The sequence below is a fragment of the Mus musculus genome, chromosome X (assembly GCF_000001635.26).
Source record: "Mus musculus strain C57BL/6J chromosome X, GRCm38.p6 C57BL/6J".
Lineage (NCBI taxonomy): Eukaryota > Metazoa > Chordata > Mammalia > Rodentia > Muridae > Mus > Mus musculus.
The window spans coordinates 75,722,940-75,739,887 of NC_000086.7; the positions used below are offsets into that span (position 1 = coordinate 75,722,940).

The 16,948-nt window shown below is 49.9% G+C and overlaps 1 long non-coding RNA gene and 1 pseudogene across 1 annotated transcript in view; one reads left to right on the plus strand and one right to left on the minus strand.

The window, feature by feature from the left end:
- Gm7153 (predicted gene 7153) lies at positions 672-2,213 on the plus strand (annotated as a pseudogene).
- The window catches only part of 4933407K13Rik (RIKEN cDNA 4933407K13 gene), a 39,242-nt gene continuing 24,812 nt past the window's right edge, over positions 2,519-16,948 (minus strand). The window contains exons 7-9 of the long non-coding RNA NR_029443.1: positions 13,154-13,316; positions 8,081-8,243; positions 2,519-4,579 (exon numbers count right to left, since the gene is read on the minus strand). This is a non-coding gene — a long non-coding RNA (RIKEN cDNA 4933407K13 gene). The remainder of the gene's footprint in view (positions 4,580-8,080; positions 8,244-13,153; positions 13,317-16,948) is intronic.

Consider the following 16,948-nt stretch of genomic DNA (forward strand, 5'->3'; position numbering starts at 1 on the left):
TCTTCACTGATCTTCGCTTTCTTGAGAGAGGCACAGCCAAGAACTTCTCCTGGCATTCCTGTTGGCCATGGTGTCCTGCTAACTTCTGCTGAGGCTGAGTGTCTCTGTTAGGTAGTGTCACTACTGCTGATCCATGTTTGCTATCCCAACTCTACCATATTGGACTGCTGATATATCCATCAAGTGATTGGTAGTGGACTGAGGTGCCACTGCTAGCCTGTGAACTGAACTGCCAATTTCCAGACAACACAGATGGGAGTTACTCCAAAGAACTTTTCTAAACAGGTTACCCTTCTTTTCCACTACCTCTGGTGGATGGTGGGCTACAAAGGAGGTTAAAGTGTTTAACAACTATCATTAAAAATAGGTTTTGAAAATAATTAAAGTTACACCTAGTGATTTTTTTCAACTATGTTTTTCAGTGTTTTTTTTTTTTTCAAAAAATACACTTTGTACATTTGTTAAATGTTAGCTCATTACTTTGCGCAAGCACTTGGATTGGCAGCTAGGTAGCCTTCCTTTTTTTTCCCCCTGTGGCATGTTAGTGTCCCTATCATATTTTCAGAACTACAATGCTTGTAGAAGCATCGTGACTGTTATGGATAACATAAGCTGTATGCAAATGATTTATATTTTTAATCAGTCATTAGAGAATGTGATGGCATAAGATGTCTTGGCTGCCCTTCGCCCTCCGCCCTCGGCCGACACCCGTGCGACCCTCGTCCCTGGCCCATGGCCAAGCGGCGTGCGGCTGAGCCGCTCACGTTCCGCGTGCCTTGGAAGCGGCTCCTGCTCAGCGACTTCCCCGAGGAGCCGCCGCTCTGGGTCCCGCCGTCTGGGACGGCTCGGCCCCTCAAGCGCCAGGGGGACGCGGGGATCATGGCGGGGACGACAGACAGGAGCTGCAGGGCTGTAGCCGGGAGCCCGGAGAGCCGCCTCCTGGCGAGCAGGAGGAACCCCGGGCTGCGGGCGGCGGCGACAGAGTAGAAAACGCGGGAAGCCCGCAGGTAGCCGACCGGGTGCACAGCCAGCAGCCTGAAGAGTTTTGGCAGTATAATACATTCCAGTATTGGAGGAACCCTCTGCCCTCTCTTGATCTGGCAGCTCTTGAAGATGTGAGTGCAAACAGCCTGACAGAAACACTTGAGGACAAGAATGAAGGAGTTGAGATTGACATGGAGTCCTGACAGAAGCATCTGAAGAAATGGGATTCTCTGAATTTGAGTTCTTTTCCATCCTTTTTTCAAACCTGAAAACTGAGGAAGGGTTTTGGGATAAATAACTAATGACTACTGAATCTCCTAATGGAGAGCTGTTGAGGGTGTGGCACAGCTGCAGACAAAATACTTCGTGTTTGCATTTTTAATGAAAAAGTTTTGTTCATGCTCTTGACTTTGAAGATGCTTATCTTGGAAAAGGAGGTTTTGGCAGTTTCAGAGGAAGCCCTCAGGTCTGCTACACTTGCTCTGTCAAACAAAGCTTATTTGTGGTACACGGAATGAATACGTTTATACAGCTGATGCTCATAAATACTTGCTAGTACATCTTATTGGATCCCCTTGGTTGAACAAATAGGAGACTTGAGTATCTATGCAAAATTAAAATGTGAGATTGTTTCTGAAAGCTAGCCTTGTTTTAAAAGAGTGTAAACTTAAACTCGTGAGAACTTCCATTTGGGTAGCTTGTTTTACCTTTCGCTATTTGCTGTTTATTAACAGCATAGGCAATGAATCTAGCCAAACAATGGATAGAGAACAGTAGGAAGCAGATGCCTGCCCCTCCTCCCTTTTTCTGAGGTGAAAGAAATGATCTGGTCAGCTTACTGATTTTGTTTTGAGGACATTTTTTATATTGTTTATATTACTTTAGACCTGTAGTTCTCAACACTGATAGCACTTTAACCATCTCTGCTCGAGCCCTGGTCCTAGAGAGATCTCAGTCAATTATTTGAAGGTGGCTTTACACATAGGTCTTTGTTTTATTTTGTTTGTTTTTTTTTTTTTTTTTTTTGCACCGATTCTTTATCTCTGTGTTGTACAGATGGGGCCAGAACCGCTAGACTAGCAGCCTTTCCTGTTTAAAGGAGATCACTAGTGAGCTGGAGCAATGCCTCTTCATTCCTTTTGTTGGTATCTTGTTATGTTACTTGATTTGTCATTACTAAGTTATTCTGTTACAATTTTATTTTTAATAAAGTACACTATTTATGTTTGAAAAAAGAAAAAAAAAGATGTCTTGGCCGGGCAGTGATGGTGCATGCCTGTAATCACAGCAATTGGGAGGCAGTGGCAGGAGGATTTCTGAGTTCAAGGCCAGCCTGGTCTACAAGGTGAGTTCCAGGAGAGCCAGGGTTACACAGAGAAACCCTGTCTCGAAAAACAAAACAAAACAAAACAAAACAAAACAAAACAAAACAAAATGACAAGTCTTCCGAATACAAAGCCTCTCCCTTCTCACACACACACACAGTGTGTGTGTGTGTAGTTAGAAGCATTAGAAGCAGTGAGTGAGCCAGAAATGGGTTCCAGAATGTTGGCAGCTTTAATGAGAAAATAAAGAGGTACCATCGTGCCTGCTGATTGCAATTTTAGTTTCCAGTTAAAACCGCTTTTGATCTGGGTCTGTTTCTTAGATGCTCATATTATTAAAATGTTATGTTCATATCAAATTCAGAATGGGAAAAGTTCACCATCAACCATGACCTTAGCTCTCGGTGAATAACGTTACTGGTAGGATGGATTCTGGTGAAACCAGCGTGCTCCCTCATTTCTCTGGAACGTTAGATTGCTGTCATTGCTTCAGAGATGTACTGCTAGGTTTGATTTCTGCTTTTTTAAACTGGAGATTGGAAAGACAATCACACAAAACGCTTGGAAAATAATTACACACTGTTTTGTACTTTGTAAGGAATTTACCAGCTGGAAGGTTTTGTAAACTTAATTCTTAGCCGCGGCCATTTTCTGGCTCTCTCTGCCTTCTTAAAGACATTGAAATTGTTCCCTTCCAGTCCAGTCCTAAGGAAGGCCCATTGTGATTTGCTTAATACAAGCACCAAAATGCCACAATGTAAATAGGATTAGCATCTACTGAGAACATACAAGAAGGTAGCCAAGTAGAACTTAGGAAAGAAAGATCATACAGTGATACACAATTTCTCCCTTCCCCACACCTCTCTTTTCTTAGGACTTGGTTTCTCTGTGTAACCCTGGCCTACCTAGGCTCTCTCTGTAGACCAGGCTGGCCTCAAACACTGGGATCTACCTGCCTCTGCCTCCTGAGTATTGGGATTAAAGAAAGGTGTGTACCATTGCCTGGCTAGATGATACACATTCTAGTCGCTAAAGGTGAAAAATGTAAATATCCTCAGGGGTGTCAACGATGTACAAAAATTTAAGAGATATTGGTTCAAGTGAGACCCAAGGGTTTTAACTTAATTTAACTTCTTATTTATTTTCTTCTTTTATTTGGGCCCAGCTTAGTGTCTCTGACCGATGGCTATGGTCACTTAGAAAACCAAATTACACATCAGGTGGTTGCTGGGTGGGGACAGGATTAGAACAAAGGGAGAGAGATTAAATGTTATTTGAGAGATATTTCTGTCAAGTTTTGGCTTCCTGATGAACTGGCATTTCGTCTGTTTTGGGTGCTTTTTCTGTATTTTTTGGTCTTCGCTGCTAAGTTTTGTTTTGAAAACACTCATCTAGGATTAGAGCATTCTTCCTGCAGTTAATGTCTGAGAATTAGTTTGTGCAGTATTTTAGAGCATTGACTCTAGAGCGTGGGGCCCAGCAATAGAGCTCGTCCTTAGCATGCATAAAGCCCCAGTGCTGGGACTAAAGGTGTCCACCCCAACTATCCCTGCCTTGGCAGAACTTCCCTAATCAAATTCCTAATCAAACCATTTCCATCTTGGTCATCTTGGCTCATTTGCTTATTTGTAGATTATTACTCCCCTTACATTATACCTAAGCTGCAGTAGCCTAAAGGTAATTCGATCATTTATAGAATCTTTTTTAATGTCTGGTTTACTCATTACTCCATTTTTCTCTTGAATTCTACGTTTGTCGTAGAATAACATTTGTTTACATTATTAACTCAAAAAACTGGCCTTCAAAGCTGTGTTTGTAAAGGTGAGTTTTGCTGAGGCAACACATGGTGAGACAAGTCCTGTGGAGGACTAGTGATGTTTGGAGGGACTGGGAGAAGGGCTTGGCTTGCTTGCACAGCTAAACGCCTTTTGGTCTCCTGTCTTCACTGATCTTCACTTCCTTAAGAGAGGCACAGCTGTAAGTTTCTCCTGACATTCATGCTAGTCCAATGCCTCCTGTAGACTACTGTCTTCAGCTGAGGCCTGGTTGTTCCTGCTAGGTCGTGCAACTGCTGCTATCTGGACTTTACTGAACGGACTGCTGGTGTATCCATGAAGACTTTGAGAGTGGATCAAGCTGCCATTGCCAGCCTATGAACGGAACTGCTCAATAACTGACAAAGCAGATGGGATTTGCTCCAAATAATCACCTCTAAATGGGTCCACTTCCTCCGTATCCGTTCTTTTCCAATACCTCTGGTAGGTGGTGGGCTAGAAGGGAAGATAAGAAAAGTCATAAAAAGTAGTCTTTGAAAACTTAAGGTTACACACTGTCTACTGTAACCTTAAGATGAAAATACTATTGTATTGAAAGATTAAGAATATCATGGTAATACACTGAAACCTAGTAACTTTTTTATCATTTCGACCACTAAATGTAATTCCTTCAGCCATCAGAACATTCAACAAAACAGCAAAAGAGAAACAGGTACATTAACATAAGACACAGTCTTAGTAGCTTTATTTAATCTGATGTTCTGATGAAAAGATGAGTTCTAACCCCTGAACTAGTGATATTTAACTGTCCCATTTTGCCAGAAGTGATCATATTGATAATTAAAAGGTAAAAAAAATGCTTTCTGAGTCTGTTGAAAGAGGCATTTGCAATTTTGTTTTCTTCTCTAGTGTCATGAAATATTCCTTAAGGTTCATGGCTAATTGCATAACCCTTTTCCCTTGTAAGCATTTAGCTCAGTCCCTGTAGCATGTGAGACAGGCACGTGGTTTTTTTTATCAAGATGTAACTATTTCAGGTGATAGAAATACGACCAAGATAGCAGTAAATTATACATTTTTCACTCTATATGTGTTAACAAATTAATAAGAGATAAATTGTTAAAATAGTTATTGCTACTAGTCTCAGATAAGCAATATATCAATAAGAATACTGGCTGCAGTTCCGGACAAGATAGGGACAATACAGTAGAAACACAAAGTCGAATAGAAATCTTTGTGAAGCCAGTTGTACTGGAACTGGCATGGCCTATTGACTGCCACAGTGAATACAAAAAAAATTAGAGTAAAGTGTATACAGGAGGAAAGTGATAACAAGAATGATTAATAACACCACATACAAGACACTGGCGGGAATATCTATAGGAGGTGAAAGACAGCCACATCTATATAGATAGAGAGTCTAAAGTGGAACAAAGGAACATCACAGGCTTGTCACCAACAGGAAGCACCACAGTGGACCCAGGGAAATGGGTGGACTGTTGTGTGTACCTGAGAGGCATGGGACCCTGCACTGCCTTCTGGACCTGGAAGGCTGTGCTTACCTGCTAGACCCTGTGTCCCAGACCTGTCCTAAAATCAGAGCACAGGGACATGCAGGCGGGAACCTCAAACCAATTCCGCTTGATGGCAGTAGAGCACCAAAAATGGCAACTGCCAGGCTGCTGGGCGCTCTCCCTCCCCACTTCCAGAGGCAAAAAAAAAAAAAAAAAGGCCAACCAGCAACCACCAGCCACAAACAAGGAGCCTGAGCACTAGGCCTTCCATGAATGGCTCTCTGTGACCTGCTAGTGCCGAAGAAGTGTTTTTGTATGTGCTTGCCTGGTGTGAGTGAGAGAGAGAGAGAGAGAGAGAGAGAGTGTGTGTGTGTGTGTGTGTGTGTGTGTGTGTGTGTGTGTGTGTGTGTGCAGGTTTGGGAGAAGTCCTAAGTAGGCTGCTGCCTGCTTGGATGTCAATCATCACAGCAAGCAGGCTTTCAAGGACCCAGGAGGATGGTACCCTGGCAGCCTTGGCTGTTTAGGACACCCTTGGAAATACAGCATAGCCTGGCTGTTTCTAAGCTGTTTCTCCTCAGTTTCACCAGAGGCCAGGACACTGGCTAGGCTCCTGGCCCACATGGGGCTCACAGTGAGGTTGCTTGCACAGGATCATGGTGGAGCCTCCAGGACCACTGAAGGGTTCTAGGGATGAGGGTGTTTTCCCGAGGGGCCTGGGACCCTGCTCTGAACCCGCAGCACAGCTCAAAGAGACAGTCTGTTCTAAAAGAGAGGAAGGGAAACCCAAGATGACCCGAAACATAGGAAGGGAATGAGGAGGAATTGAGCCCTGCAGGGAGGGAGCTAACTGGATGAAAGAAATCTATCTGGCCACAAAAGCTACCTGAGATACTGAGACAGAGCAGAGAAGCATGATAACCTGCATCTCTCTCTCTCTCTCTCTCTCTCTCTCTCTCTCTCTCTCTCTCTCTCACACACACACACACAGTTTGTCTCTCTCTATGTATCACAGGGTGGGGGGGGGGTGTGTTGGATGGGTGGGCATGACTGAAAGCAGCTGCCAGGAATCATCAAACAAAAGCAAGGGGAACCTGGATCTGTCTGGTGAACAGTGACTGGCAGGACACGTTGCCCACAAGAACCCAATGCAGCCTTGGGTGCACATTGCTGAGTCCAGAGATCCCATGAGCCCTTGCAAACCTAACATGTCCGCCTGAACTGTGCTCAGGACCTGGAAGGCTGTGCTTCCTGAATCAGGCTAGCCAAACCTTTTGTCGCCAGCTCTGTCCCCTAGTGAGCTGGATACTGCTCGATGGCTCTCAGGTCTCTCCTGGGCCAAGAAGGTCTCAGGGAGCCCCCAGTCCCTCCTTGGCTGCCAGGAAAAGAGCGGGGTCGGCCACCATGTTAAGAGAGGCGCAGGGATGTGCAGGCGGAAACCTCAAACCAATTCCGCTTGATGGCAGTAGAGCACCGCGAATGGCAACTGCCAGGCTGCTGGGCGATCTCCCTCCGCCCTTCCAGAGGCAAAAAACGCCAACCTGCAATGACCAGCCACAAACATGGAGCCTGAGCACTAGGCCTTCCACTGGGCAAAATGTCTCTCTGTGCCCTGCTAGTAGTGCCTAAGAAATGTTTTCTTATGTGCTTGGCTGGTGTGAGAGTGTGTGTGTGTGTGTGTGTGTGTGTGTGTGTGTGTGTGTATGTATGTGTGTGTGTGCTGGTTTGGGAGTAGTGATGATGAGGGTGCATAAGTCTCCCGGGCTGGGTGGAGTGCAGTGTTGAGACAGAATGAATGGTCACTGATCACAGACACTCCTCAACTGCAGGGCAGCTGCAAAGCACTGGAGGGCCTGGTCAGAGAACTTGAGAAAGGCAAGCCCTAAGGGGCTGGAGCAGGTCTTTGGAACTGACCATCAGGGAGCCCTATCTAAACCCTGTGTAAATCTGGGCCATAGGGGCGGAGGCTCCGAAACAAGTGAGTGCCTGGACTGTATGACAAGGGGTTGGTCCTGCCCATGCAGTGCCTGGCCAGGCCAAGGGCCTGGGGCTGGCCCAGAGATCCAGTGGCTGCCTGCCTGACCCTGCCCATCTGGGTGTCCTCTAAAGCTGACAGTCAGTTACTTCTCTTCCTGGGGGGCAGACTCTGTGGTCCCTGGGCACACTCTCTCAAGTTTCCAGGTCCAGGCACACAGCCAAGAAGGCCCTCCCTGCATGACCACGGGCTGCCTGGTAGGGCAACAGGGAAGTGGTGTCAGAGAGCACTGGGCACAGGCAAGGTTGATCAGAGCGCACACCTGGTGCGGGTGGGGCACCAGGCCCAGCACTGGCTTCCCACCTGGCAGCAGGAAGTGCAGCAGTGGACCCAAGGCCATGGGTGGGCAGTTGTATGTGCCTGTGAGGCCTTCAGTGTCCCTGGCCTGAACCCCGAGTCCAATGGGAGATGAAAAGAAGGGACCCCGGAAGAAAAGCTTAGTCTTCTTACCCAGGCACACAGGTTGGTTTCTCAGGCAGCCCCCTCCATATGAGTTCCGGTGAATGCTGCCCCAGAGAGTCATCCAGTCATCTGTCCAAGTCAGAGGTCCTGAGGGGCGGACCGCCCACTCCCACTATCTCGCCAGCAGGCCGCCTAGCCATATCAACCTGACCTGAGAACAAGGACACATCAAGAGAAGGAACAATTATTCCAGCCCAACCTGCAACTGTGGCTACCAGGCCCTCAATTCGAAGCTCCAACTAAGTAAGCATGGCCAGGTAACCAGGCAACCAGGCAACCATTATGAGGTAAGTCCTGCTCCCTACAGTATCTCTCCTCTCCCTAAATTCTCCACCCCACCTCCACTACACCCCAGCCCTTTACCAACCAGCAGACAGCACTGGAAGCGTAAGGGGGACACCACAATGTTCTCTCCTTCCGTCCTCCGAAGTCCCCAAGTCACTCTCACACATGGATCCTTCTATCTGTGTCCTCCCACACAGCCACCTACCTACCTGTGCTGGAACTCGCCATGCATGCAACTCAGAGCTCTCGAAAGACATTCAAGTGCACCGCAGGTGACGGGCACCTACACACAAAGCACAATGACCAATGCCCACTTATCCCAACAGGATGCCTGCAGCACATCTACTCTCCTGACCTCCTAGGTCACTTCACACCAAGGTCGTCTGAGGGGTCCCACTGACAATTCTAAAGGCACATTCTAACGTTCTCTCCACATGCTCACTAACACAGGGTAATAACAACTGGCTTGCAACCCACCCACCCACCTACCTACCTACCTACCTACCTACCTACCTACCTATTCTCTGCCTCTGGATCACCAATATGTACAGTTCCAGGCACAGTTTCCAGGGCAGATGGGTCTCTTTGGTTCCACATGATGGATACCATGACCATGTGGGAAATGATTTCACGACCCACAGGCAAGCCTTCCTTTCATGAGCACTGAGAATCTCCAGAGGACCAGCCTCGCACTCCTGAGATCTTAGTTCACAGCTGGTGGAAGAAGACCCCTCTAACAGTCTCGAGGAGACAAGCCTGACATTGCCTCTCATTTCTCCCTCCCTACCAAATTGCAGGAGGGATCTGCTCTAATACAACCAAGAGAGTTCTGTCTGCACAGGCAGGCCTGCTCTGAGTTCTCAGAGGTGCAAGGCCTGCAAGCACAAGGAAGGACTGATCCAGCCACCCTCCATATTAGTGTTACACAGTTGTCTCATCCACCTAAACAGAACTATAGGGGACAATACCCCTGCCTTAGCCCTAGGATCTTTATGCACCTCCTGCACACCTGACCTATGGCCTGGGGATACATGAAACCTTAAGGTTTCCCCTACAGCCAAACCTGTCCTTCTCACACAATACTGAGCTCAACACCATAAGAACTGCCAAACCCTGAACCAAGATGTACCTCCTTCAGGGACTTGAGTCTCCTAGGTTTTTGACCATGGGACACACACTGAATACATACACAGACACAAACAGAGAGGGAGAGAGAGAGAGGGAGAGACAGAAGACAGAGACAGAGACAGAGAGGCAGGGGGACAGATAGAAAGGACAGAGACAGACAGGCAGACAAAGAAAGAAACTCGGGTCTCCCAGTCTTCTAAGATCCTAGACCACTGCATCTGTGAATTCCAGAACCATTTCTATTCTTCCAGAAATCCCTGGCTATGGCAGAGAAGGTCAGGTCTCTTTTGACCCTTTATCCTGCCTCATCTCCCTGGATGTTCAGGAAGGGAAGGTAGTAGGGAGAAGTCCTAAGTAGGCTGCTGCCTGCTTGGATGTCAATCATCACAGCAAGCAGGCTTTCAAGGACCCAGGAGGATGGTACCCTGGCAGCCTTGGCTGTTTAGGACACCCTTGGAAATACAGCATAGCCTGGCTGTTTCTAAGCTGTTTCTCCTCAGTTTCACCAGAGGCCAGGACACTGGCTAGGCTCCTGGCCCACATGGGGCTCACAGTGAGGTTGCTTGCACAGGATCATGGTGGAGCCTCCAGGACCACTGAAGGGTTCTAGGGATGAGGGTGTTTTCCCGAGGGGCCTGGGACCCTGCTCTGAACCCGCAGCACAGCTCAAAGAGACAGTCTGTTCTAAAAGAGAGGAAGGGAAACCCAAGATGACCCGAAACATAGGAAGGGAATGAGGAGGAATTGAGCCCTGCAGGGAGGGAGCTAACTGGATGAAAGAAATCTATCTGGCCACAAAAGCTACCTGAGATACTGAGACAGAGCAGAGAAGCATGATAACCTGCATATCTCTCTCTCTCTCTCTCTCTCTCTCTCTCTCTCTCTCTCTCTCTCTCTCTCTCTCTCTCTCTCTCTCACACACACACACACAGTTTGTCTCTCTCTATGTATCACAGGGTGGGGGGGGGGGGTGTGTTGGATGGGTGGGCATGACTGAAAGCAGCTGCCAGGAATCATCAAACAAAAGCAAGGGGAACCTGGATCTGTCTGGTGAACAGTGACTGGCAGGACAAGTTGCCCACAAGAACCCAGATGCAGCCTTGGGTGCACATTGCAGAGTCCAGAGATCCCATGAGCCCTTGCAAACCTAACATGTCCGCCTGAACTGTGCTCAGGACCTGGAAGGCTGTGCTTCCCGAGTCAGGCTAGCCAAACCTTTTGTCGCCAGCTCTGTCCCCTAGTGAGGTCGATCTTGCTCACTCGCAGGTCTCTCCTGGGCCAAGAAGGTCTCAGGGAGCCCCCAGTCCCTCCTTGGCTGCCAGGAAAACAGCGGGTCGGCCGCCATGTTTAGAGAGGCTCAGGGATGTGCAGGCGGAAACCTCAAACCAATTCCGCTTGATGGCAGTAGAGCACCAAGAAAGGCAACTGCCAGGCTGCTGGGCGCTCTCCCTCCGCCCTTCCAGAGGCAAAAAACGCCAACCTGCAATGACCAGCCACAAACATGGAGCCTGAGCACTAGGCCTTCCACTGGGCAGAATGTCTCTCTGTGACCTGCTAGTGCCTAAGAAATGTTTTCTTATGTGCTTGGCTGGTGTGAGTGAGTGTGTGTGTGTGTGAAGGTTTGGGAGTAGTGATGATGAGGGTGCATAAGTGTTCCAGGCTGGGTGGAGTGCAGTGTTGAGACAGAATGGCCACTGATCACAGACACTCCTCAACTGCAGGGCAGCTGCCAGCCACTGGAGGGCCTGGTCACAAGAGCTACCTGAGATACTGAAACAGAGCAGAGAAGCATGATAACCTGCATCTCTCTCTCTCTCTCTCTCTCTCTCTCTCCCTCCCTCTCTCTCTCTCTCTCTCTCTCTCCCTCTCTCTCTCTCTCTCTCACACACACACACACACACACACACAGAAACACACACAGTTTGTCTCTCTCTGTGTATCACGGGGTGGGGGTGGGGGGGCAGCTGCCAGCCACTGGAGGGCCTGGTCACAAGAGCTACCTGAGATACTGAAACAGAGCAGAGAAGCATGATAACTTGAATCTCTCTTTCTCTCTCTCTCTCTCTCTCTCCCTCTCTCTCTCTCCCTATCTCTCTCTCTCTCTCTCTCTCTCTCACACACACACACACACACACACACACACACACACACACAGAGTTTGTCTCTCTCTGTGTATTCACGGGGTGGGGTTGGGGGGGTGGTTGGATGGGTGGGCATGCCTGAAAGCAGCTGACAGGAATCATCAAACAAAAGCAAGGGGAACCTGGATCTGTCTGGTGAACAGTGACTGGCAGGACAAGTTGCCCACAAGAACCCAGATGCAGCCTTGGGTGCACATTGCTGAGGCCAGAGATCCCATGAGCCCTTGCAAACCTAACATGTCCGCCTGAACTGTGCTCAGGACCTGGAAGGATGTGCTTCCTGAGTCAGGCCAGCCAAACCTTGTGTCGCCAGCCCTGTCCTCTAGTGAGCTGGATACTGCTCGATGGCTCTCAGGTCTCTCCTGGGCCAAGAAGGTCTCAGGGAGCCCCCAGTCCCTCCTTGGCTGCCAGGAAAAGAGCGGGTCGGCCACCATGTTAAGAGAGGCGCAGGGATGTGCAGGCGGAAACCTCAAACCAATTCCGCTTGATGGCAGTAGAGCACCGCGAATGGCAACTGCCACGCTGCTGGGTGCTCTCCCTCCGCCCTTCCAGAGGCAAAAAACGCCAACCTGCAATGACCAGCCACAAACATGGAGCCTGAGCACTAGGTCTTCCACTGGGCAAAATGTCTCTCTGTGCCCTGCTAGTAGTGCCTAAGAAATGTTTTCTTATGTGCTTGGCTGGTGTGAGAGAGAGTGTGTGTGTGTGTGTGTGTGTGTGTGTGTGTGTATGTATGTGTGTGTGTGCTGGTTTGGGAGTAGTGATGATGAGGGTGCATAAGTCTCCAGGGCTGGGTGGAGTGCAGTGTTGAGACAGAATGGTCACTGATCACAGACACTCCTCAACTGCAGGGCAGCTGCAAAGCACTGGAGGGCCTGGTCAGAGAACTTGAGAAAGGCAAGCCCTAAGGGGCTGGAGCAGGTCTTTGGAACTGACCATCAGGGAGCCCTATCTAAACCCTGTGTAAATCTGGGCCATAGGGGCGGAGGCTCCGAAACAAGTGAGTGCCTGGACTGCATGACAAGGGGTTGGTCCTGCCCATGCAGTGCCTGGCCAGGCCAAGGGCCTGGGGCTGGCCCAGAGATCCAGTGGCTGCCTGCCTGACCCTGCCCATCTGGGTGTCCTCTAAAGCTGACAGTCAGTTACTTCTCTTCCTGGGGGGCAGACTCTGTGGTCCCTGGGCACACTCTCTCAAGTTTCCAGGTCCAGGCACACAGCCAAGAAGGCCCTCCCTGCATGACCACGGGCTGCGTGGTAGGGCAACAGGGAAGTGGTGTCAGAGAGCACTGGGCACAGGCAAGGTTGATCAGAGCGCACACCTGGTGCGGGTGGGGCACCAGGCCCAGCACTGGCTTCCCACCTGGCAGCAGGAAGTGCAGCAGTGGACCCAAGGCCATGGGTGGGCAGTTGTATGTGCCTGTGAGGCCTTCAGTGTCCCTGGCCTGAACCCCGAGTCCAATGGGAGATGAAAAGAAGGGACCCCGGAAGAAAAGCTTAGTCTTCTTACCCAGGCACACAGGTTGGTTTCTCAGGCAGCCCCCTCCATATGAGTTCCGGTGAATGCTGCCCCAGAGAGTCATCCAGTCATCTGTCCAAGTCAGAGGTCCTGAGGGGCGGACCGCCCACTCCCACTATCTCGCCAGCAGGCCGCCTAGCCATATCAACCTGACCTGAGAACAAGGACACATCAAGAGAAGGAACAATTATTCCAGCCCAACCTGCAACTGTGGCTACCAGGCCCTCAATTCGAAGCTCCAACTAAGTAAGCATGGCCAGGTAACCAGGCAACCAGGCAACCATTATGAGGTAAGTCCTGCTCCCTACAGTATCTCTCCTCTCCCTAAATTCTCCACCCCACCTCCACTACACCCCAGCCCTTTATCAACCAGCAGACAGCACTGGAAGCGTAAGGGGGACACCACAATGTTCTCTCCTTCCGTCCTCCGAAGTCCCCAAGTCACTCTCACACATGGATCCTTCTATCTGTGTCCTCCCACACAGCCACCTACCTACCTGTGCTGGAACTCGCCATGCATGCAACTCAGAGCTCTCGAAAGACATTCAAGTGCACCGCAGGTGACGGGCACCTACACACAAAGCACAATGACCAATGCCCACTTATCCCAACAGGATGCCTGCAGCACATCTACTCCCCTGACCTCCTAGGTCACTTCACACCAAGGTCGTCTGAGGGGTTCCAATGACAATTCTAAAGGCACGTTCAAACTTTCTCTCCACATGCTCACTAACACAGGGTAATAACAACTGGCTTGCAACACACCCACCCACCTACCTACCTACCTACCTATTCTCTGCCTCTGGATCACCAATATGTACAGTTCCAGGCACAGTTTCCAGGGCAGATGGGTCTCTTTGGTTCCACATGATGGATGCCATGACCATGTGGGAAATGATTTCACGACCCACAGGCAAGCCTTCCTTTCATGAGCACTGAGAATCTCCAGAGGACCAGCCTCGCACTCCTGAGATCTTAGTTCACAGCTGGTGGAAGAAGACCCCTCTAACAGTCTCAAGGAGACAAGCCTGACATTGCCTCTCAATTCTCCCTCCCTACCAAATTGCAGGAGGGATCTGCTCTAATACAACCAAGAGAGTTCTGTCTGCACAGGCAGGCCTGCTCTGAGTTCTCAGAGGTGCAAGGCCTGCAAGCACAAGGAAGGACTGATCCAGCCACCCTCCATATTAGTGTTAAACAGTTGTCTCATCCACCTAAACAGAACTATAGGGGACAATACCCCTGCCTTAGCCCTAGGATCTTTATGCACCTCCTGCACACCTGACCTATGGCCTGGGGATACATGAAGCCTTGAGGTTTCCCCTACAGCCAATCCTGTCCTTCTCACACAATACTGAGCTCAACACCATAAGAACTGCCAAACCCTGAACCAAGATGGTCCTCCTTCAGGGAATTCAGTCTCCTAGGTTTTTGACCATGGGACACACACTGAATACATACACAGACACAAACAGAGAGGGAGAGAGAGAGAGGGAGAGACAGAAGACAGAGACAGAGACAGAGAGAAAGAAACTCGGGTCTCCCAGTCTTCTAAGATCCTAGACCACTGCATCTGTGAATTCCAGAACCATTTCTATTCTTCCAGAAATCCCTGGCTATGGCAGAGAAGGTCAGGTCTCTTTTGACCCTTTATCCTGCCTCATCTCCCTGGATGTTCAGGAAGGGAAGGTAGTAGGGAGAAGTCCTAAGTAGGCTGCTGCCTGCTTGGATGTCAATCATCACAGCAAGCAGGCTTTCAAGGACCCAGGAGGATGGTACCCTGGCAGCCTTGGCTGTTTAGGACACCCTTGGAAATACAGCATAGCCTGGCTGTTTCTAAGCTGTTTCTCCTCAGTTTCACCAGAGGCCAGGACACTGGCTAGGCTCCTGGCCCACATGGGGCTCACAGTGAGGTTGCTTGCACAGGATCATGGTGGAGCCTCCAGGACCACTGAAGGGTTCTAGGGATGAGGGTGTTTTCCCGAGGGGCCTGGGACCCTGCTCTGAACCCGCAGCACAGCTCAAAGAGAGAGTCTGTTCTAAAAGAGAGAAAGGGAAACCCAAGATGACCCGAAACATAGGAAGGGAATGAGGAGGAATTGAGGCCTGCAGGGAGGGAGCTAACTGGATGAAAGAAATCTATCTGGCCACAAAAGCTACCTGAGATACTGAGACAGAGCAGAGAAGCATGATAACCTGCATCTCTCTCTCTCTCTGTCTCTCTCTCTCTCTCTCTCTCTCTCTCTCTCTCTCTCTCTCACACACACACACACACACACAGAAACACACACAGTTTGTCTCTCTCTATGTATCACAGGGTGGGGGGGGGTGGTTGGATGGGTGGGCATGCCTGAAAGCAGCTGACAGGGATCATCAAACAAAAGCAAGGGGAACCTGGATCTGTCTGGTGAACAGTGACTGGCAGGACAAGTTGCCCACAAGAACCCAGATGCAGCCTTGGGTACACATTGCTGAGTCCAGAGATCCCATGAGCCCTTGCAAACCTAACATGTCCGCCTGAACTGTGCTCAGGACCTGGAAGGCTGTGCTTTCCGAGTCAGGCTAGACAAACCTTGTGTTGCCAGCCCTGTCCTCTAGTGAGCTGGATACTGCTCGATGGCTCACAGGTCTCTCCTGGGCCAAGAAGGTCTCAGGGAGCCCCCAGTCCCTCCTTGGCTGCCAGGAAAAGAGCGGGTCGGCCACCATGTTAAGAGAGGCGCAGGGATGTGCAGGCGGAAACCTCAAACCAATTCTGCTTGATGGCAGTAGAGCACCAAGAAAGGCAACTGCCAGGCTGCTGGGCGCTCTCCCTCTGCCCTTCCAGAGGCAAAAAACGCCAACCTACAACCACCAGCCACAAACATGGAGCCTGAGCACTAGGCCTTCTACTGGGCAGAATGTCTCTCTGTGCCCTGCTAGTGCCTAAGAAATGTTTTCTTAAGTGCTTGGCTGGTGTGAGTGAGTGTGTGTGTGTGTGAAGGTTTGGGAGTAGTGATGATGAGGGTGCATAAGTGTTCCAGGCTGGGTGGAGTGCAGTGTTGAGACAGAATGGCCACTGATCACAGACACTCCTCAACTGTAGGGCAGCTGCCAGCCACTGGAGGGCCTGGCAATAAGAGCTACCTGAGATACTGAAACAGAGCAGAGAAGCATGATAACCTGCATCTCTCTCTCTCTTTCTCTCTCTCTCTCCCTCCCTCCCTCTCTCTCTCTCTCTCTCTCTCACACACACACACACACACACACACACACAGAGTTTGTCTCTCTCTGTGTATTCACGGGGTGGGGTTGGGGGGAGTGTTGGATGGGTGGGCATGCCTGAAAGCAGCTGAAAGGGATCATCAAACAAAAGCAAGGGGAACCTGGATCTGTCTGGTGAACAGTGACTGGCAGGACAAGTTGCCCACAAGAACCCAGATGCAGCCTTGGGTGCACATTGCAGAGTCCAGAGATCCCATGAGCCCTTGCAAACCTAACATGTCCGCCTGAACTGTGCTCAGGACCTGGAAGGCTGTGCTTCCCGAGTCAGGCTAGACAAACCTTGTGTTGCCAGCCCTGTCCTCTAGTGAGATGGATACTGCTCGATGGCTCTCAGGTCTCTCCTGGGCCAAGAAGGTCTCAGGGAGCCCCCAGTCCCTCCTTGGCTGCCAGGAAAAGAGCGGGTCGGCCACCATGTTAAGAGAGGCGCAGGGATGTGCAGGCGGAAACCTCAAACCAATTCCGCTTGATGGCAGTAGAGCACCAAGAAAGGCAACTGCCAGGCTGCTGGGCGCTCTCCCTCTGCCC